Here is a 21,337-nt window from a genome sequence, read left to right on the forward strand (position 1 = left end):
CTGGAGAAGACGTGGAGAAACCTGAGCTCTCACCCACTTCCCGTGGGCATGTGACAGCGACCAGCAAGGCAGCTTGGAAGTGACTCACACGGACGGTCCAGCCCGTCCACTCCTAGGTCTCATTTCCACCCAGGAGAAATGAAAGCATGTGCCCCACAAAGACTTAAAGACCTTGGACGTTCCCTGGTGGTGCGATGTGTTGAGAATCCACATTTTCACCACTGTGGCCTGGGTCACTGCTGTGGCACGGGTTTGATCCCTGCCCTGAGAACGTCCGCACGTGGTGGGTGTGGCCAAAATAAAACCCAAAAAAACAAAACAGAGACTTACAGACCAGTAATCTTAAAGCTGTCATATGTAATATCCCCAACCCAAGTGCACCATGGATAAATGGAAAAGCAGAGTATAGTATATCCACACAGTAGAGTACTACTTATTAATAAGAAGGAGTTTACTATTTATAAGTGCAACGATATGGACCACTCTCAAAATAATTACGCTGTGTGAAGGAAGCCAGACCCCCCCCAAAAAAAGTATGCACTGAATGATCCCATTGATACAGAACTCGAGAAAATGCAGATTCATTTCCATTGATGGAAAACAGCATGGAAGCCTGGTCATGGCAGGTGGGGCAGAGGTGGCAGAGGGGGTGGGGCCGGAAGGAGCCTCCAGAGGCGATGGGCTCGAGCCTCGCCTTGATCACAGGGATGGTTCAGAGCGTGTCAGAGGGCACACGAGACGCATGCAGTTGACTGCGTGTCAGTGGCACTCCCGCAAAGCTGTCTGAGGAAGCATTCCACAGACTAAACCAAACACACCCACAAGCCAGAGGTCAGCCAGTCATTCACCTCTGAGACAGCAGGATGCTGGAGGCAAGAGCTGCCCTCTGGAGGTGCCTCTGACCACACCTCGGTCACGTGCAAGGACACGGCCCCAGTGAAAGAGCAGCAGGAAGCCAGGCCCTGAGCAAACGTGCCCCCCCCACCCCGGCCAGTTCTGAGCAAGGGTCCCTTTCTGCAAAGGGCTGATTTCTGGCTAATTATAAATGTAATTCTAAAACAAAACCTGCTGTTACCAAGGAAGGAAAAAGGAGATTCGGATCCGAGTCCAGATGGCGCCTGTTGGCCCGCACAGCTCCTGCGACCTCAAAGACTTCCCATCCTTATCTCTGAGTTGGCACCTTTGATGGTTCGCATGCCCTTGATTCAGCACAGCCCCTGCTCTTCACCAGACTAAGAGCAGCCAGGCTTGGGACTCCACGTGGGTGTCTTGGTGGCCCTGAGCCTCAGGCTCCTGGTGAGGACAAGAATGCGCAGCACACAGAATGTGACCTTGGCTGGGGGCAGGGTGGCTGCGGGGTGGGGGGGGTGTCTGCGTCAGAGGACTCGTCTAAAAGTTCCTTCTGAATTCGACAGCAGAGGACAGAGGAAAGTAAGCTTCTGTCTCATCTCCCTAAGCAAAGGAAGATGCTGGGGCAAAGCTGGGTTCTGGAGGGCCCTGGGGGAGCTGCGAGGTGGACCCGGGGTGGGTGGTGATAGGGGTGGGGAGAGGAGTCAGGGGAGTGGGGAAGTCGCTCAGCTCATGGACCCCAAGGAGCTGCCAGTGGAGCCAAGAAAGGGATCTGGAAGCTGGTTTCTGGAGGAAACAAGCCCAGCAGTGCTGTAAACCTGCGGAAGATGGAATGGCGAGGCCAAGGAGGCAGCTGAGCAGGAGGCTCAAACTGCCGGAGATGATGGAGCCAGAAAGCCACAACTCCAGAGCCCAGGCTGAGGTGGGAGAGCAGACCCGGAGCCTGGGGCTGCGAACGAAGAGGCAGGAGCAGGGCGCACTGGCCTCCCCACCTCCATCCCTGAGGCCCCCCGGGTGTTTCAGGGCTCCATCCACCTGTCTCCCCGCTGCTCTGCCACGCCAGGTGTGGGATGCGCGGGTAACTCACATTCAGGAGCAGGAGCGGGTGGGGTGGATCGCGCACTAGGTGTCTGCGATTCAAAAGTAAGGAGCCCGCCCCCGCCCCAGGCCGGGCACTCGAAACCCTGGAGACCCTGGTGAGCCTCCCTTTCGTGCTCGGGCCTTGGCGCCCATCTCCGAGGAGGGCCCTGCTCTGCGCCCCGTGGCTCAGGAAACGGCCGGGGGCTGGAGAAAGGGCTCCCCAGGCAGACCGAGGACGCTTGAATTGAGGGCCACGCGCCTCGAGCGAGCCGTGGGCCTGTGCGGTGATGCTCCACCTGCTGGATTCGCGGGCCTCCCTCGGTGGACCCTGTTACCTGCTTTTGAACGTCCTGCTTTGAACGCTCCTCCACTCCCTCCCAAACCCCTGCCACTCCCCGGCTCACGAGGAAGTGAGAAAAGCCTTTTCCCCTCCCCCAGTCTCTCCATCCCCTGAGGCCTCTGTACAAGGAGCCTTCTTTCACCTTGGGGTCGGAGGCCCACCTCTCTCCTGCCCCAGGCTTGCGCCCCTTTCCTCCACTTTCCCCGCGTGTTTTCTCTGGGCACCTCATCCTTCCTGGTGCGCAGGCCGGCAGGCCTAAGCCCCACGCCTGTCCTGCCTCTGCGCTTTCCCGCTGCTCTCCCAGGGGCCACCCTCCTTGGAAGGGCTGTCCACGAGGCTGCCCACACCCTCGCCTCTCTTCTCCAGGCGGCTCTCAGACTCCTATACAGCTGCCATTGCCCAGGCCAGAGTGACCTGCTGGGCAAAGCAAACTCAGCCCCTGGGCCTCACCTCCCAGGCCGCCCCGTCCAACATGCTGTGTTTAAAAGGATGCCAATGCAAGGAAGTCCTCCAGACAGTAAGGGTGAATGAGTTACACTAAAAAACGCAGATTTTTGGAACAGAACAGAAGGGAACTTTAAGATTATTTTATATTGAAAAATAATATTTTGAAATGTTTGCAAATAGTTTTAGACTTATAAGTACATTGCAAAAATAGCACAGAGGGTTTTATGTAGGTAACCTCTTATATAACAATAGGACGATTATCAAAACTGGGAAACTGACACTGGCACAATCTATTAGCTAAACTACAAACTTTAGCTGAAATTCACCTTCTTCCACTGATGTTCTTTTTCTGTCGCAGGTGCAATCCAGGGTCCCACACTGTATCTATGTGCTCTGTCACGTGGCCTCCTCCACTGTGACAGCTCCTCGGTATTGCTATAATTTTTTGGTTTGGTAGAATGTCCCTTAAGTCAGATTTGTCTGTTTTTTTTCTCATGACTGGGGGAAGGTGTTTTTGGCAAGAATACCATACACTTCTAGAATTTTTTGTTTTTGGCTGCACCCATGGCATGTGGAAGTTCCCAGGCCAGGGATTGAACCTGCACCTCAGCAGTGACCCTAGCCACTGCAGTGACAGCGCCAGATCCTTAACTCACTGAACCAAAGGAACTCCGTTGCTTCTAGAACCTTTAAGCTGACTGATTACTATGTGACAGCTGACATTCTAAGCATTTTTCAAAACGCATGAACTTAGTCAACACGCTCACAATCCGTATATGAAGTAATGATTTACCGCTGTTTTACCAAATAGAAACGGGGCTCTTGAATCATTGTCAGAGGTCACAGGGAGCAGGGACACAGCTGGGACCTGAGCCCACACCCGGCTCAGCCAGCAGCCGGGAGGGCCCTCAGGCAGGGCCGCGAGGGTGGGGGAGATGGCTCCACTTGTGGGCTCTTCCACGAGGAGGGCGCCTGTGCAGCATGTGAGTGCCTTGGCAGAGACCTCCAGGAGAGGGTGGAATGAGCCCCTGGCCGATCTCATCCTACAGTGAGACTAAGAGTCAACCCTGGAGTGAAACCCACACTCGAGCCCACATTGTTTAGCCCATGCTCGTTCTCAGGCCGCACTCTCTCCAGTCCAGTCTGGTGTGCTATGGGCATCTAGTTTAAGGTGGGAGTTATAAGCCAGAAAAAGGCCCCTGAGCCAAGTCTGAGCTATGACCTGCTCAATGGAGAGCAGTGCCAGCCACACGGACGGCTGTCAAGTGAAGGGTCTGGGAGGGAGTGCTGTCGATCCTGTTACACTGGGGGTGTTGCAAACAGTCACGACGCCTGGGATTGTTTATAAGTGGAGAGGAAAGCCTAGGCTCTTTGACACTCTGCCCTCGCCCAGGAATTAATGGCCTTATTTTCCCTTACGTGCAAGAACCGTGAATAAAATACTCATGGTTCTTTTCTTCTCCCTGGCAAATGATTTAACGTTCTGTTGAATATTGACCTGATCACAATTGTGCTTGCAGCTCACTTCTGAAGCACCTTGAACAAGCAGTTCTTTCAACAGGCATGCTGGGTTGCCAGGGGAAAAGGCATCGCAAGCGTCACAGTGTGACTGGCTGGGGTGTGCCCACAGTGGCTATCAATTGATCAGTGATGCCTGGAGCGAGGGAACAGGTGTTCTTCAGGGGCTGGGCCTGGGGCCCAGGATTGTTTAACATCTTTATCAACGACCTGGGTGACATGGAACGGCAAGCACACTTTGTACCCGTGTAGCTGATGCAGAGCTCGGGGAGACCTATAATTTAGATTGACCTTGGCTGATTGTGGCCCCTACATACGTTGATTAGATTCCATGGATAGAGAAGAGTCTTAGAGGGAGAAAGAACTACAAAGAAAGGGGAACGTCGCATCTGATGTTCAGCAGACGGGGGCAGAGGTGAGAGCACAGCACAGACGGGAGGCCAGGAGGGCTGGTGGTGTCTCCCCTGCACCCCCCAAATGATGTTCTTCCCAGCTGAGCCCTGGGCCTCCGACGTTGGGACGTGATGGGGCTGAAACGAGGCGGATGGGACAAGGTGTGGGTGACTTGACAGAAGCCTACATGCCTCTGGAGCTTAGTCTGCGAGGAGTAAAGCCTGAGCTGTCCCTCTTGTGACGGAGACACACCTGAGAGGTGGTGAACGAGAGGCTCGGTTGGTAACACTGAAGCCAAGCAGGACCCTGCGAGGCCCTCCCCGCGAGGAAAGCCTTTCCCTGTCCTGTTTCTCATCTGCGGGAAAGAGGCTTCAGCCTCCCAGTCCCTCCCGGAGTTCCAAGGGCAGATTCAAACCTCCGCTAACCCGGGAAAGGAGGAGGGCAAGAAGCCAAGGAAAGGCAGGGGAGACAGCAGGGCGGTGATTGGTTAAAGCAGGAGGGACAGCAGGGCGGTGATTGGTTAAAGCAGGAGGGACAGCAGGGCGGTGATTGGGTAAAGCAGGAGGGACAGCAGGGCGGTGATTGGGTAAAGCAGGAGGGACAGCAGGGCGGTGATTGGTTAAAGCAGGAGGGACAGCAGGGCGGTGATTGGGTAAAGCAGGAGGGACAGCAGGGCGGTGATTGGTTAAAGCAGGAGGGACAGCAGGGCGGTGATTGGAGCAGGGTCCTGGGTCCTCCTCAGGGCACACGCAGAACAAGAGCCCTGCGCTCCTTTGCAGGCCCCAGACCCCACCAAAGGGAGGAGGTTAGCTGCCAGGGGACCTTGAGCTCTAGCCCCCAGACCTATTGGAACCTGGGGCTGGAGATGTTCACCCTGTGGTCGCGCCGCCTCCCCCTCTCCCTCCCTGTCCTTTAAAAATGCCTCCCGAGGCCCATCCTCCAGGGTGTTTTGAGCACCGGCTGCCCCTTCTCCTTGCTCAGTGCCCTACAGTAACCGCTGCACTTTCCTTCATCGCAACCCTGTGCCAGGAGACTGGCTTCGCTGGAGCTGGCGAGTGGGCCCCAGTCTGGCTGGGTAACAACAGGACCACGGAAAATAAGAACCAGAAGCCAGCAAGATACACCAATGACTTCCTTAGGGTCATAGAAAGTGCCTATATAGATAGAAAGTGAATTATAGGAGCTCCCGTTGTGGCTCAGCAGGTTAAGAACCCAGTGTTGTCTCCATGAGGATGCGGGTTCAGTCCCTGGCCTCTCTCAGTGGGTGGAGGATTCTGTGTGGCTATGAGCTGGGGCCAAGGTCGCAGAGGTGGCTCAGATCCTGCATGGCTGTGGCTGTGGTGTAGGCCGGCAGCTGCAGCTCCAACTCGATCCCCAGCCCAGGAACTTCCATATGCTGCAAGTGGGGCCATGAAACAAAATGAATTATAAATATAGAACATGCAGAACCCAGGGTAAGTAGAGAGAGATGGGAATTGCGACTCCTAAGAGAACTGAAGTCGTGACAGGGCTGCGAAGCCGCCTTTAGGTATTTTCATTGGCTTTCCTCTGAAAGGCAAACAAGCTAGAAATCAAAGGCGTGAGTAAACACATACATGATACAAATAAGATGTGTGGAGGGGTTTCTTCTGCCCTTCTCCGTGGTGTTGATTCATGCAGCATGAGGGTTACCCTTTTATAGTCTTTCTTAGCCGATGGAGAGACCAAAGCACTTAGCCTATGACCGAGGCAGCAGAAAACCACCAAAAAGAATTAACACACTGGGTTTGGTTACCCTGGAGAGCAGCAAAGCTTCGACCCAGAACACGATGGAGCATTTTCACTGGGGAACCACGGATTTCCTAACTGTGAAGGTGGCTGGAGCCAGGAGTGGCGTGGCCCCCGTGCAGACGTTTGAAATGATGGTTGCTTCTGATCTGTCCGGCGAGGCAGACATGTGGTCTTAACACGGCGGTAAGATGACACCCTGAGATCTTTGGCTTTCGTGCACGTGTTACTTGGTCCTGGTGTCTGTCAGTTCTCTCAAGTTTATGTTGAAATGTGTAAACTCGGGGAAGAATCCAGAAGCAGGAAGACAAAGTCATTAGCTATTTGGGCCCAGGTAGGGTGTAAATATTTTCTCAGACCCTGACAGAATACCCAGATCAACAGCTGAGTGTTTCTTCTGTCTGGAACGGCAAGGCTGGATGTCGGAGTTATCCGCTGTGATCGTGAAACCAGCTGGTCTGACGTGGTGAGAAGCTAAACATCACCGCCCCCCGCCCCCCACCGCCCCTTCGCTGCCAGCAGGTGAGAGGAGCTGCCGGCCATGGCCAGCAACACCAGCTGGAGACAAGAAGCCTTCCCTTGGTCTCATAGAGCCTCTGTCCTGGGCTTGCCATCCGGGGTCCTGGAGACGCTGCCTTCACGCCTTGGAAAGAGCCCCTTTGCTGTGTGGTAGGATTACATCTGACTGTCCTCTTTTCTCGTGCCCTATGCAGGGGAACAGCGGAACGGGGATGGCAGCTGGGCAGCACGGCCCCGGGGGTGCCAGCCCATCCACAAAAGCCATGCGTTGACAGGTACCTGCCAGCCGACAGGTGTGATGGTCCAGGGACTCCAGACCTGCAGGCTGGTGAGGGCCACAGAGATGGGACGGGAAGGGTGCTGTCTCCTGGGAGCCACGCAGCAGCTGGGGAGCGGGGCTGGGACCACGGGCTCCGGCAGCTGTCCCCGTGCTGCTCCCCGAGGTGGTCTGTTTCACACTTAAAGTCCATCCCCCAAGTTTCCATCTTCCTATAGATGGAAGAAGATGAAGGTGCCAACTCGCATTAGGTCCGCCGTTTTTTAAAGACGTATCGATTGAAGGATATACTTGGTTTACAGCCAAGTGACTCAGTTACACACACACATGCGATGTGCATTCTCCTCACTGCATGGCACGCACTGGCCCTCCCTTCCCCTTGTCCCGACCTCCTGGGTTGAGAGAATTCGAGCAAAACTGAGCCAAGTTCCCCATCCATATAGATCCCACTGAAAAGAGTGGAAATTAATAAAAATCAAAACAATCTCCCACTCCAACGAAAGTGGAGAAAAACTAGAAAAAGGAGTCAGGAGGCCTTGCAGAGGATTTCGGCTGCTTCTACAAAAGGTTCTTGGGTTTTTTTGGCTGCGCCCATGGCATGCGAAAGTTCCCAGGCCAGGGATTGAATCTGGCCACAGCAGGGACCACGCTGGATCCTTAACCCAGTGAGCTACCGGGAAATCTACTTTTAAAATCTACTTCTGCTTTTAAAAGAAAGCTGTTCTTGCTATGACATATCAGTACTGATGAGACAAAGCATCTTTGGAGCCTGCTGTAGACCTTCCAAAAGTAATCTCGAGTATTTTAAACTCACCAATAGTAGTCGGTTATGCTATTTGGACTTTCGTAAAGAATAGTAGGTTATTCCTTTTGGTTTAACGTCTGTAGTTTGATACATATTTAACATCCGATGTAACTCTTTTCTTTGGGCTGCACCCCTGGCGAATGGAGTTCCGGGGCCGGGGATCAAATGCAAGCTGCAGCTGTGACCTACGCCACGGCCGCTGCAACCCTGGATCCTCTGATCCACAGCTCTGGGCTGGGCTAGGGATCGAATCCCAGCCTCAGCAGCGACTGGGCCACTGCAGAGAGAGCGCTGGATCCTTAACCTGCTGTGCCACAGTAGGAACTTCTCCAGCGTAACTTCTAAACGACTTCTATAAGCATTCTGACCTTCGCAGTAGGTTCCCACTAGAGAATTGGCACATACCATTAGAATCCAAGGGAAAGAGTATGTTAGCATCAAAATATGGTCACTGCCTAGGGGTTCTGGACATTTAAAAAGGCATTTTGCATACAGAGTTCCTTCACTGAATTCTTTTCATGATATCATATCTGCCACACCCTCTAATAATTTGGAAGGACATGATCTTGTCTGCATAATTTATATATACATTTACCTACCTACATACATACGTGTGTGTGTGTATATACATATGTGTGTGTGTATGTGTATGACACACACACTTAAACACACACACAGACTGAAAAGAGTTAATGTCACTCTCATGAACCCACGGTAGGAATCACATAAATTTATCATCTTGATGATTGTTTGTAAATTAAGGAACCAGCAATAAAAGACACAGAAAAGTCCTTGTTTTATGCTAAATATATCAGAGACATATAATATATCAGAGATATTCTGGCTCACTCCATGTAGCTTGTCAGTCAGATGCAGACTCTGGATGGCCAGCATAATTTGAAACATAAAGTAATACTAGAAACTTGGTTAGCATATTTGTAGTCTTTGTATTGCTACACAAGAATTGCTATGTAAATAAAATATTTTCCTAAGAAATTAATAACCGAGGAGTTCCCTGGTGGCTGAGTGGTTAAGGACCCAGCACTGTCACTGCTGTGGCTCAGGTCGCTACTGTGGTTTGATCCTCAGGCTGCAGGTTTGATCCCTGGCCCGGGAACTTCCACATGCTGCAGGCTTGGCCAAAAGAAAGGAAAGAAATTAGTAACTGAAAAAATATTTTGATTTTGGAAATGAAAAGTAAAAGGAAAAAATCGTATAGGTGACAGTCATTGATTTCCATCCAGTCTCCCAGCTTCTGTCCTCAGCTCCTTCCTGATGCGGGAGGAACATCTGACCTCAACCCCAGGGGCTGCAGACGAGGGCAGGCACTCCTATTACAGAATAACTTATATGCTGGCGTTGTTACTGATGGGATCTTACGGTTGCATATTCTCTTCAAATCTGCAGTTTTAAGGAAATGTGTGTTTCTGGTGGTCATTTCACTAAAAGGATGCTCCATCCAGAACCTTTCATGCAGTTTTTACTTCAGACACAGAGTTGGGAATGGGTGGGCTGGCTCTACGTTGTCTCTCTCTTCCTTTCGGGGAAGGGAGTTGGACTGGGTGGGGAGGGGGCGACATCAGATCTCCAGCGTCTCTGCTCCAAGATCTGGTAATTAAACTCCATTCCTCTCACGCGTGTGCCCTTAGGCGCATCTCCAAAGAAAATAAGAATAGATTTGATTGGATGGCAGAGGTTAGTAGTTAGCCGGCTGGTGCACACGGATGTCAAGAGGAAAAAGAGCACAACATGCCTGCCCGCCTCCTGATTCAGCCCTCGCCGCTGGGAGCCCTTCCTGCTCGGCCTCCCTGCGGCCCTAAGTGTGGACTTGGGGGCTCCACCAGGTCACAGCCCCCCCGCCAGAGATTCCCGAGGAGCCTGGGAACGGCAGGCGCACGGCATCCGAGTGTCTCTTTCTGGATCCGATGTGCCCATGACACACGATACAGCCTGCCCCGCGGAGCTGCTCACGTTTCCGTCTGAGCTACGATAGCTCAGGAAGAAGGAGAAGGGCCGCAGGGTGCCGGTGGTGAGGCAGGCTTTGGGTTTCAATCCACGAGGAAGAGCAGATGGGACCCCTGGTGTCAGCTTTGCCTGGGCGTCCTTGTCTTTCCGGAAACTTGGGAAACGCGGAGATCCGGGTGCTGGTTCCTTATTCCAGGAGCACATCCCTCCTGAGGACCAGGCAGGTCTACCCTGGGGTCCCGCACGCAAAATGTACGCTAAACTGCTTTTTGTATCTTTTGGTGTTTAAATCGTGCTTGTTGTACGTGTACTATGATTTAAGGCAGGCTGATGCCTGAATGCATCGGGCTGCAATGCCTGTAAATGGAGGTCCTGCTGCACAGCACAGGGAACGATATCCAATTTCTTGGGATAGAAACACGATAGAAGAAAATCTAAGAAAAGGAATGTATGGATATATGTGTTTTATATATACACACACACACACACACGACTGGGTCACTTTCCTGTACAGCAGAAATTGCCACAACACTGTGAATCAACTGTATTTTAAAAACTAAATTAAAACATAAATACGTCATGCTTGTGGTACATGTAATAGGATTTTTAAAGATTTCATTTCTTCTTTAAGGCTGCACCTGCGGCACATGGAAGCTCCCAGGCTAGGAGGTCAAATCAGAGCTGCAGCTGCAGGCCTACACCCAGCCATAGCAACGCAGGATCCGAGCCACATCTGCCACCTACACTACAGCCTGTGGCAACACCAGACCCTTAACCCACTGAACGAGGCCAAGGTTCGAGCCCACATCCTCATGGACACTCAGCGCATCTCCAAACAGAATTCCCGTTACAATTTAAGGCAGACAGACTGAATCAGGCTGCATCACCAGTAGACTGTAAATAGGCAAACAGAACTTAAGGGCACGTGCTCTGTTAACCAGGCAGAACCCTGGCTTTGAAGTTTGAATTCTCCTGGTTTCATACACAACTTGTAATTATCAGAGAGGGAAACGAGGGCGCACCCCTCCAACCTCTGAGGTGCCTTCCCCCCCCAGCCTATGAAATGGCAAGAAATAATAACAAGTACCTTAGATAACTGTGGGGAGGCAGTAGAGTTTTGCAAAGTCTAGTTTGAATTAGGGTAGTGCACTGCCAAACTGCTCAAAGGGGCTGCTGTAAGAGGAACTGAGCCCTGAGCTGAGTCTGAGCAGGACACTCACAGGGAAGTGTCTCAAGAAGAGGACCGGCCACCATTCCCGCATCTCCGTGCCGACCTAAGCTCCGTGGCAGCCCGATGCTCGAGTTTTAGGCTCCTTTCTTCTTGAAATCATCGGAAGTCAGTCAAGAAAACAATGTATCTGAATCCGCCCTATATGCTCAAATTTTATAGATTCCACAACTTTGGTCCAACGAAGGCCAATCAACTTGGCCAAGGTCACGTAGCCGGTCGGCGTCAGCCTAACCCAGAAAGAGTGGGCAGTAAAGAGGGTGGCACTCGCAAGATGCTTCTGAGAACGCGTCCTGCCCGGCGGGCTCAGGATTCCAGGACACATGGTGGGCTCGGGCCAGGTCAGCTCCGTGGCCTTTGCTCACAGACCCATCAACTGCCCGACTCTATCTTTCTGGATATGATTTGTTTTGCATGGAGAATTTCCAACAGGAGCAAAGACACCTCATTGTTTAAGGAGTCACTTCCTGAAGCAAATCAGTTTTGGGTATGCGTGCTCCCGCACACACACACACACACACACTCACACACACTCACACACACTTCCAGTGGAAAGATGATAAGAAGACCCTGAACTGAGAGAGTCTAGGAGGGGGAACGAACCTGGGGAGGGCTCATGCAATGGCCGCCCCCCTCCTTTGTCAGAACCACGATGCTCCACAAGTTCAGTCTGGTCCTTTTCGCATGGCCAGGGACACCGGAGGTGGCACCCTTACCCCACTGCTCCTGTGGGCAGCAGGTGCCCGCCACCAGGCTCTGCGCTGAGCCTGGGTGCGGCCCCTTGAGGCAGCCACCAGTGGGAAGCCCGTGCTTCTCCCAGGGCTGGTCCCGTGACATGAGACCTGTTGCTATAACCCTGCCACGGATGAGCCTTGTGGCCTGGAGAGGTGTGCTCGCTGGGCTTTTACCACTGGAATCTGAAGCCAGGGACGGTTGAGAAACAGAAGATAAAGCTTAGGCATGGCTTTTGCGTGTGGCAGGGCCGTAGTTCGGTCCATGAAGCCCTCATCACAGCCTACTGGATGGCACTGCCCCTGGGTGAGATGATGCCTTTTCTCCAGGCAGCAGTTCGTGGGAACCTCACGCTGGCGTGTGCTCCACCCTTCCTGGGTTCGAGAACCCGTTTCTGAAACAGCCTCTGCGACTGGCGACGCGCCCGCCCCTGCCATCCCAGGTTCCACACTTTACCTGCCAGGCAGGTTTCTCGAGGTGGAGAGCTGACAAAGCGGCCTTTGTGCGTCAACTCCTGCGGCTTCAGTTTCCCCGTGTTCATTTCGCTCCGGCCGGTTTCGTTTCGCTGAAATCGTCCTTGATCAAATCGGTACCGGGCTCACAGAAGCAGCTGAATTTCTGCTTGAAAAGCTGAGGCTCAGCCCCTGCCCGAGAGGACGCGCAGCAGGCGGGGCGGGCGTGGCACCTGCTTTTCCAGAGCAAGGCTTGGCCCTCATCCGTCTCTCCTCCGAGCTCCGCTCCTGTTTTGCCCGCATCTTCCGTCCGTGGTCCCGCGTTACGGATGCCTGTCTCTGTGCGTCCTTTCCTCCTCCAGGCCTCCCTACCGGGCCGCTCCCTCTGTTCTACGGAGAAGCCACACATGAAACAAACAAAACACTGAGGTGCCATGTGGCCCGCGGGCTTTTGTTTCCAGTTCTCAGCGTCCGTCACCTCCCTGGTCATCGCGCAGTGATGCCACTCGTGGCCATGAGCTCCCCCTGCCCGTCCCCGGAACCAGGTCCCCTCTCCCGGCTCTCGCCCGCCCCACCCGCCCTTCATTCCCTGAGGGCCGCGGATTCGCTGCTGGTTCTGACCCAGGACCGTGGGGCTGTCTTTGGCCCTGCTGACTCCACACACAGATACTCAAGGAGTTCAGCAATCTCGTGTGGGCCAAGGATCCCCAAATCCGTGCTCCCGCTGAGACCCAGGAGATTCCTGAACGCAGCCCCCCTTGTGCTACAAGGGGTAACTTCTCTCATGTGATCTAAGCATGTCATGTACTGTCATCTGCCTGTGGCAGGCTGGAGGTTCCCGCTGGTGGGAGGGGTGCTTCAGGTTCCATCCAGGCTGGAGGGTTTTCGCGAGGTCCTGAACCCGAGGCTGAGTGACGGTGAGACCAGAGGTGTATTAGAGGCACACCCCCAGGGTCCGGGGGGGGGGGTCACATCCTTTTGGGGCCTGAGGGAACCCCAGTCCCTCTCAACAGAGCCCCCAGGCAGCTCTAATGCTTGGCTGTGAAGCATGGACACTTTCCTGGCTTCCACCGTGGGTCCTTCTGGACCAGTCTCTCACCATCGTGGCTGAACTCTACGTGGGCCCCCATTTCTCTCCTGAGTGCCCACTGCCACCCCGTCTCTGCGCTGTGGGCTCAGTGCCAAGCCTCTCCCTCCACCAGCCCCTCAGCCCTGCTGGTTCCCTCTTTTCCTCTTGGTGTTGGCTCCCTGGGTTCGCTTGCCCTTGGTCCCTTGAGACAGCCTCCAAGATGCAGGTTCTTTCCTGCATCCCTGGATGACTGGTCCAGCCCAGCCCCGGGAACTCCCTCCTCCTTTGCTCTGGTTTTGTCCCATTCGTGACCTCTCGCTGGGGCTGATGTGTCTAAATAAACAGGAGAGCACTTAGGGAGACAGCAGAGTGGCCGGGCAACATGGTTGCCAGCCTGGTCCAGGGACCAAGAGTTTGGATCCTATCCTGAGAGGGTTGGAGCTCTGGAGACATCTGGGCGACGGAGATCCTGCGGGAGCATGAACGGGGAAGCAGGCAGGATGCACAGAGCGAGGGGTCGTGAGACTGTCACGAGGGGTTGCAGGAGGGCAGGCAGGCCGATGCTGCTGGGGAGTGAATGGATCGAGAAAGAAGAATGGGTTATTCCTTTATGCCCTTAGTGACTGGTACTCGGCACAGAGCTGAGGCATCTGGGTGGAGGTCCTGGCTGTGACGTAGAGTCCTGACAGCCTCGTCTCCTCGGGGAAGTAGAACCCCTCTCGCTTCGTCCCGGGCTCTGACGGTTTGGACTATGAAATACTACATACGATGTTCAAGATTAAATGTAATTTTCAAAAAACTGCGTGGGAGTTCCTGCTGTGGTGCAATAGGATCAGTGGTGCCTCTGCAGCACCAGGATGCAGGTTTGATCCCCAGCCCCTCTCAGTGGGTTAAAAGATCCAGTGTTGCCTCAGCTGCAGTGTAGGCCGTAACTGTGGCTTGGATCTGATTTCTGGCCAGGGAACTTCCACATGCTTTGTGGCAGCCAAAAAAAAAAAACTACAAGGACATTAAGTATATTTGTTTTCTAGCCAAAACATACATGTGTGTGTAAGGGGAGAAAAGTCTGCAAGCTGGAGCCTCCGTGACAGCCAGGCGGTGGGAGGAGGAGGGCTCGGTGACAACCAGCTGAGCAGAGGGGCTCGGTCCCCTCCCTGCACCTGTCCAAGCAGCATCTCCTTCTGTGAATCATACACTGGGGTTCTGAGGCAAAATTTCACCCAACAATGATAGGTCCTTAACCCACTGAGCCACGAGGGAGCTCCAAAGATTTCGTTTGCGAATATATTCTTTCGCTGCCAAAACAAAGTTTTAAACAATTAGGCTAGTTTGTTATTACGCAAATGGTAAACCCAGAACAAGGAGTACTATGCCTTTCCCCGTCTGTCCTTCCGCACAGGTACTACCTCCGCTCCTCTTAAAAGCTTCTATTTGCCACAGTCTGTACCTTCTCGATACTGAGAACAAAACGTTCAAGCACACACACAACAAAATACTCAAGTGTTGTTTCTTCCAGAACACAACGGAAACATCTCTTTCTTTGATCCCTTGTAAAAAGCAAAGAAACAAAACCTGTGTTTGTCTAGAGTATCGCTAGGACCGTTCAAGGGTTTGCGAACAAGGAAGACGCGGATTTTCTCTCCACAGAAACGCGTGTCTGTGCTTCACCGTGAGCGTTTTCTAGCAGGAACACGACCAACATCGCGGCGTGGGCACAGGACGGAGCCCCGCCCACGACGGGACAGGGGGCAGCACCACCGGCTTTTCTTCCTTGCTCTCCGCGAACACCCTTCCCAGTCCCCGAGGGGTGTGCTGGCATCTGAGCGGCTGGGAGAACCGATCCAACATCCCCCTGGTTGCCAGGGCGCCCCCAAGGCACCAGCAGGCGTGGGGTCGCCCGCAGCGGGAGGCAGTGGGGTCTGTCTTTTGGGGTCTTTCTCTCCCCACGACCCTGCCCTTCGCCCTGGATCTGGGCTGAATCCGCCTCACCATTTTATTCCCCTGTCCTCCTTCTGTCACTTTTCCCTGTGGCTGCAGCCGTGGCGTAGGGAAGTTTGGGGACTGAATCTGGGCCACAGCTGCGGCCACGCTGGATCCTCACCCACTGCATCAGTCCAGGGGTCGAACCTGCTGCTCCCAAGGGATGGGGCCGTGGCAGTGGGATTCCTCGCCCAGGGGACCGCAGTGGGCCTCGGCCGCCTTTCCTTCCTCACGTAACTCACTTACTTGTTAGCAGGCAGAGCTGACTGACAACAGCGGGTTGCCTTCGGGCTGGGCCGCACAGCAACTCGGGCCTTTGGCGGGTTACACTCTGTTAACACGAGATAACGGCCAGGACCCCCGTGGGGTACAGGGAGTCCTTGTGGCTTCTCTGCTTCACAGCTCGTAGTCTGCGTCCGCTGACCCCGTCCCCGAAGTCCCCAATTTGGTCCTGTGCCACCTGCTTAGTCATTGCTCCCCAGTGGCCTCTGAGCTGAGAGCTCTGCTGGGAGAAGCGTCACCCCTCTGGCCCTCCTGTCCTTTGCAGAACCCTGTCACCAGGTGGGTAGCGCTCCAAAGGGGACTTAGGGCCCCGGGAACGCCAGGGCCCCGCCCCGCCCTGTGTCGAGGACACAGGGCCCCTGCTTGCCTCGCCCTCCGTGGCATTTACAGACGAGCACAGGAACTCGCGCAGACGCGGGGCCTGAGTTCCTCACCCTTCGGGCAGACACGGTGAGTAAACAGGGGTCTGACTCAAGGCAGGACCCTTCCTCTCACTCTGACCGTGTCAGTTCAAGCCTCCGTCCTCGCGGTGGCGGGACTTCGGTGACCCCGTGATGGGGAGGGCCCCCGTCACCCTGCAGGCTTCCCGAGGGCGAAGGCCTTCTGACCTAGAGCACCGGACTCTCCAGTCGAAATTCATGGATCCGACGTGCTTTCCTAGGAAAATGCTGCTTTCTACCGCCCCCTCGTGATGGGTGGGTGCAAACACCTCACCATCAGAAGTGTGTCTGGATTTTAATTTATTTTCCAAGTCCCACTGTTTTATTCTGCATATAAAGGCAATGCATGCTTGAGAGAGAAATCGAGCGTCTAGGGACCTCCCTTCTGAAATTCGGGGGTATTTATCCACACGCCTGCTCGTGGGTTTCCACGCCCACCTCACACTTCCCGTCACCCCAGGAGCCTGCTCCTCTCCGGCGCAGTCCTGTCTCCTCCTGCTGCGACGCCAAGTCACCGGGGCTCCTCTCTTCGTCCATGCCCTGCACCACCATGCCTGTGGGTGCCCCTACGGTCTAAACAAGCCTCCTGGAGTCTGGCCTCTTGTCCACGGCCCCATCGCTCCATGGCTCATCCAGACGCCCTCATCTCGCCTGCGTGTGGCACCTGCCTCTGGCGGGTCTGTCTGCTTCCAGGCTTGTGCACCCGAATCCTGTTTCCCCTGCGGCTGCAGAGCTATCCTTTTAAAACAAAAGCCCGGCCATGACCCCTTTGCCGCAAGTCCGCCCCAAACCCTCCCTCTCACGCAGAATAAAAGCAAACGGCCTTGCAGTGGCTTTGCAGCCTGGGCACCTGCTCCCTTTCTCCAGCCTCATCTCTCACCAGGCTCGTCTCACGTATCTTCCCATCATGGCCGGTTTCAAGCTACAAGGTGACGTCGAGCTGCACACACAATTCCTAAAACATTCGCTAACAGGCTCCCGCTGGCCCTGCAAGCAGACCCCACCCCAGGCACTCGGCTCAGCCCCCAGCCTCTGCCGCCCCCTGCCTTTGCGTCTGAGTCACTTTCCTGTACATCTGAAGCCAACACAACACGGAAAGTCAACTCTGCTTCAGAACCTTTTTAAAAAATAACAAAAAGAGAGGAGGGGGAAGGAGCGCTGAGGAGAGAGGGAGTGATGGGAGCAGGGAGGGGAGAAGAGCGCCCCCTCCAGGTCAGACCCTGCTGGGCCAACTCCACCCTCGGGGCAACAGCCGTTGTAGGGTTCCTGGACCAAGGGCCCAGCGTCCCAGCCTGACACCCCGGGGTTCCCCGTGGGGTGGGCGCAGCCTCATGCATGGGTGTCATTGGTTCAGTGAAGGTTCTCAATGTCCCGTCCTGAGCTGAGATGCAGATTTCAAGGAGGAAACTTCAGACTCTCTGGAGTCTGGATTCAGTTTCCTGTGGTCACGACAACCGTCATGAAAACCAGGCTTCTTCAGAGGGAGAGAAAAGGAGTTCCTGCTGTGGTGCGACAGGATGGGAGGCGTCTCTGGAGCGCAGGGGTGCAGGTTCCATCCCTGACCCAGCACCGTGGGTTAAGGGGCCAGGGGATGCTGCAGCTGTGACCTGGGTCACCGCTGTGGCTTGGATCCGATCCCTGACCCGGGAACGCTATATGCTACAGGGTGGCCAAAAAAGAAAAAAAAAAAAAGTGAGAGAATAATTTCTTGGCCCCAGGAAAGCTGGAGAGTTCTCCTGGTGGCCGGTCACTGAGTCTGTGCTGCTGACTTTAGCCAAGGCTTCCTGGGGGGGAGGAGCCCTTCCGGGTCACAGGTGGACACTGGTGGACACAGGTGGACACTGCCATCTGAGCAGGGGGGCTCCATCCCTGTGCCTCCTTCTTGGAGTCTCTTGCCCAGTACCAGCCAATGAAGCCACGTCTCTGGGAATCGGTATGGCTCAGATCAGAGGTGGAGAGCCGTGGACTGGCAGCTCTGACCTCGGTCTCGGGCAGAGGCCGCAAACTGAAACTCGGTGTGTGACTGGCCAGGAGGCGGCTCTTTGTAGAAACTCCCCTGGTTTCCACTGTTTGCTGGACCAGACAGCATTTGCGACTGTGCTCACCTCATCATCTCTAAACAGATGGAGCCTGGCCCAGCTCTGGCCTCATGTTGGAAAGATGAGCCCATCTCTGGCCCCGTGTTGGCCCCATGTTGGAAGGATGAGCCCATTCGTGACCTTTGTATTCTGGATAAGACAGGGTTCAGAATACTCTGAGGGGTCACGCCTGCTCCCTCCCTCTGCCATCAGGAACCCTACAGCAAGGGGTGCCCTGTGGCAGTTCAGTCATTTTCAGTCCAGCCCCTTGATGCCTCCTTCCATGTGTGGGGACTTCACAGACCACACAAGGATGCCTTCCTGGGGTATCAGAGCATCAGACCTGACCTTGGCACTGCTTGCATGTGCATCCAAGGGCCCAGCTGGGGTTGGTGGGAGTGGGCAGTGAGGTCTTCCAGGCCTGGGGGCTGAATTATGGAGTGGTCTCTCTGGACCGCGTGCGTTATTTTTACCTTGAGCGATTTCTGAAAAGACAAGCAACTATTCTGGTCTAGCTAGAAAAAATGAGGTCATTAAACCAAAGGGGTACAACATGGACGTGGCATTGGGACTGTCCATGTTGGAAGCAGGACTCCCCTGGCACCTGGGACTGAGGAAGCCCTGGCGAGGGGCCAACGTGTCCACGCGACGACAGGTGCTCACAGGAGGGTGGACCTGGTGTGGACAAAAATATCAGATGCAGCACCTCCACTGGGCCCTCGAAAAGTTCACCCATCGTGATGGCAGAACCCGAGCACCTCACTCCTGCTCTCGGAGCTCAGTGGTCACCAGCTGCAGCACTAGCTCCACCCACTCGTTCTACCCAGCACACCGTGCGGAGCAGTGACGGCTTCCACAGCTGTCACCTGTCACGTTCCCGCATCTTCTCATCCTGCTTAGGAGCCTAAGCCACTTACTGAGCCCCCAGAAGCTCCTCTTGGACATTCACCAGGGACCAGGGTCCAGGTGGCAAGGTGAGTTCTTGTGAGGGTCAAGTGATTTCAATATCTGAGACACGTAAAACAGGGCCTGATGTATGCTAACTGTTCAATGCCACACCGCTGTCACCACCATGATAACCGTCACCATCCCCTCCACCACCACCCCCATCGCCACCCCACTCCCCCACCACGGTTATAACCGCCCCCACCCCTGCCATCGCCCCATCACCGCCACCCCCATCGCCATCACCCCCACCACGGTTATAACCGCCCCCACCCCTGCCATCGCCCCATCACCGCCACCCCCATCGCCTCCCCGTCGTGATCGTAATCATCACCGCCCCCACTGTCACCATCACTCCCACCGCCACCCCCACCACCCCCACCACGATTATAACCGCCCCCACCACCGCCATCGCCACCCCGTCGTGATTATAATCAACACCGCCCCCATCGCCACCATCGCCCCATTGCCATCACCCCCATCACGGTTATAATCACCCCCCACCCCCCCATCACCCCCACCACGATTATAACCACCACCCCCACCGTCATCCCCATCAGCCCCCCCACCTCCACCACGGTCACCGTCATCCGAAGCCGCAGGACGGCCCTTCTCGAGAGGGATGTTGCGAGGCTCTCCTCCTCATGTTCAGAGGGACCAGGTCCCTCAGACCCGCAGGCATAAACACGCCAGCCTTTTATTTCCAGCCGACGACCTTTATAAAACCCATCGGCCTCTTGCATCCTCTCCTTGATTTGACCTTCGGGGACTCCACCTTCTCACCAGGCTTCGGCAAGCAGCCGGCCCCGACTCTGAAGGGTCGGGTGGCAAGTCCAAATAGGACAGGCGGGAAGGGCTCTGGCCCGCTCCCAACAGTCCCCTGGGAAGAGAGAGGACCTTCCCAGTGGCGGGGGGTGGTGGTGGTGCGACCGCCACAGGGTGAGCCCAGGTGGAGGCCACGGGGCGTCAGAGGCCACGCTCCCTGCTCCCCCCATGGCAGGAACTGGAGAGACGGGGCTGTGAAAACAACTCGTGTCCGCTTGGTAGACTGGTCTCCAAGTCTCCATCCTCAGGCTCCCTGGACGCCGGGCTGCCCTCCGCCTCCCATCACCTGACGTGCAGAAAACGTGCCTACCTCTGCGGGTGCCCGCGGGCTGGCCCGTCCGCGAAGGCGGAGTCCGGCCTCGTCCTCCTTCTCCAGGCGCCTTCCCCGAGGAGGTCGAGCCCACCTTGGTGCAAGGTCACTGCCTGCCTCACCGCCGCTCCCCAGACCCCAGCAGCTCAGCAACCACAGGGTTTTGCGAGCAGTTTCTGGGCAGACAGTCCTTTCTGCTGGCGAGGATAACGTGGCGACCCCGGGCTCGGGCTGGCCGTGGAGACCCACGCTGTGTTTTCTCGGCCTCAAATCCTTTTGGGACTTGCAGTGTCTACGAAATACACGGAGACACATTTCTGTTTTTAGTTTTTAGTGTTTAGGACTTAGGAGGCAATGGTGCTGCTGCTTAATTAAGCATGTCTGGGTCTGGGCCGTACTCGAACGCCTCCTATCATCACGAGACAAGAGAAAAGAGAGTTCTATGACTTTCTCTGTTTTTGTACCTGTTCAGAAATGTCCACATTAACAGTAACCCCCCCACAGAAGGGCTGTCACGAAGGGGCAGATGAATTGCGCGTGAGCCTTGGCCGTGTCGAAGGCGGATGGCACGGGGCCCTCCCGCCTGGTTGAGGCCAGTGAGGCTGCCCCGCGCTGCCCGCCGCGGACGCTGGGGAAGGAAGGCGCCTGCTTAGCGCGCAGGGACTGCAGCCCTGGAAGCCACTGCCATCTAGTGGTCACTCCGGCGAACTGCAGGCCTGGGGACCACAGCGCTCTCCAAGGGGGACCAAGGCAAGGACTAGCTCCCAGGCTCTCCCCGGGGTTAGCGGTCTTCCTGGTCAAGGGACCAGCGAGGGAGGACGCAGCATCCGGGCATGAAAGCACTCGGTTCCCTCTTGGGAGCAGAAGCTGGTGGCTCTGGGCCCAGGGAGAGTCAGGCTTCTATGGTTCCCAGGATCCTGGAGGCACGTTCATCACAGGTGGACTCACAGGTAAGCGGCAGACACACAGGGACACGGAGACAGAGTGGCTTTCAATCTGTTTTGGATTAGGCAATAAGCGAACCGTAAATAATGCA

At 55.1% G+C, this 21,337-nt stretch overlaps 1 protein-coding gene across 2 annotated transcripts in view; it reads right to left on the minus strand.

Annotated features, from left to right (window-relative positions):
• COBL (cordon-bleu WH2 repeat protein) overlaps nucleotides 1-20,915 on the minus strand; it is a 239,997-nt gene extending 219,082 nt beyond the window's left edge. The window contains exons 1-2 of one of the 2 annotated variants that reach the window (XM_084978577.1): nucleotides 20,766-20,915; nucleotides 20,302-20,593 (exon numbers count right to left, since the gene is read on the minus strand). The gene's annotated coding sequence lies outside the window, so the exon portion shown is untranslated. Of the gene's footprint in view, nucleotides 1-20,301 lie in introns of both variants that reach the window. The other variant, XM_084978570.1, reaches the window with a different exon arrangement.
• Between the last annotated feature and the right edge of the window lie 422 nt (nucleotides 20,916-21,337).

Source organism: Sus scrofa, chromosome 9 (genome assembly GCF_054392235.1).
Source record: "Sus scrofa isolate SSC_HxYL_T2T_F1_AM1 chromosome 9, Sscrofa_HxYL_maternal_Yorkshire_Landrace_v2.0, whole genome shotgun sequence".
NCBI classification, from domain to species: domain Eukaryota; kingdom Metazoa; phylum Chordata; class Mammalia; order Artiodactyla; family Suidae; genus Sus; species Sus scrofa.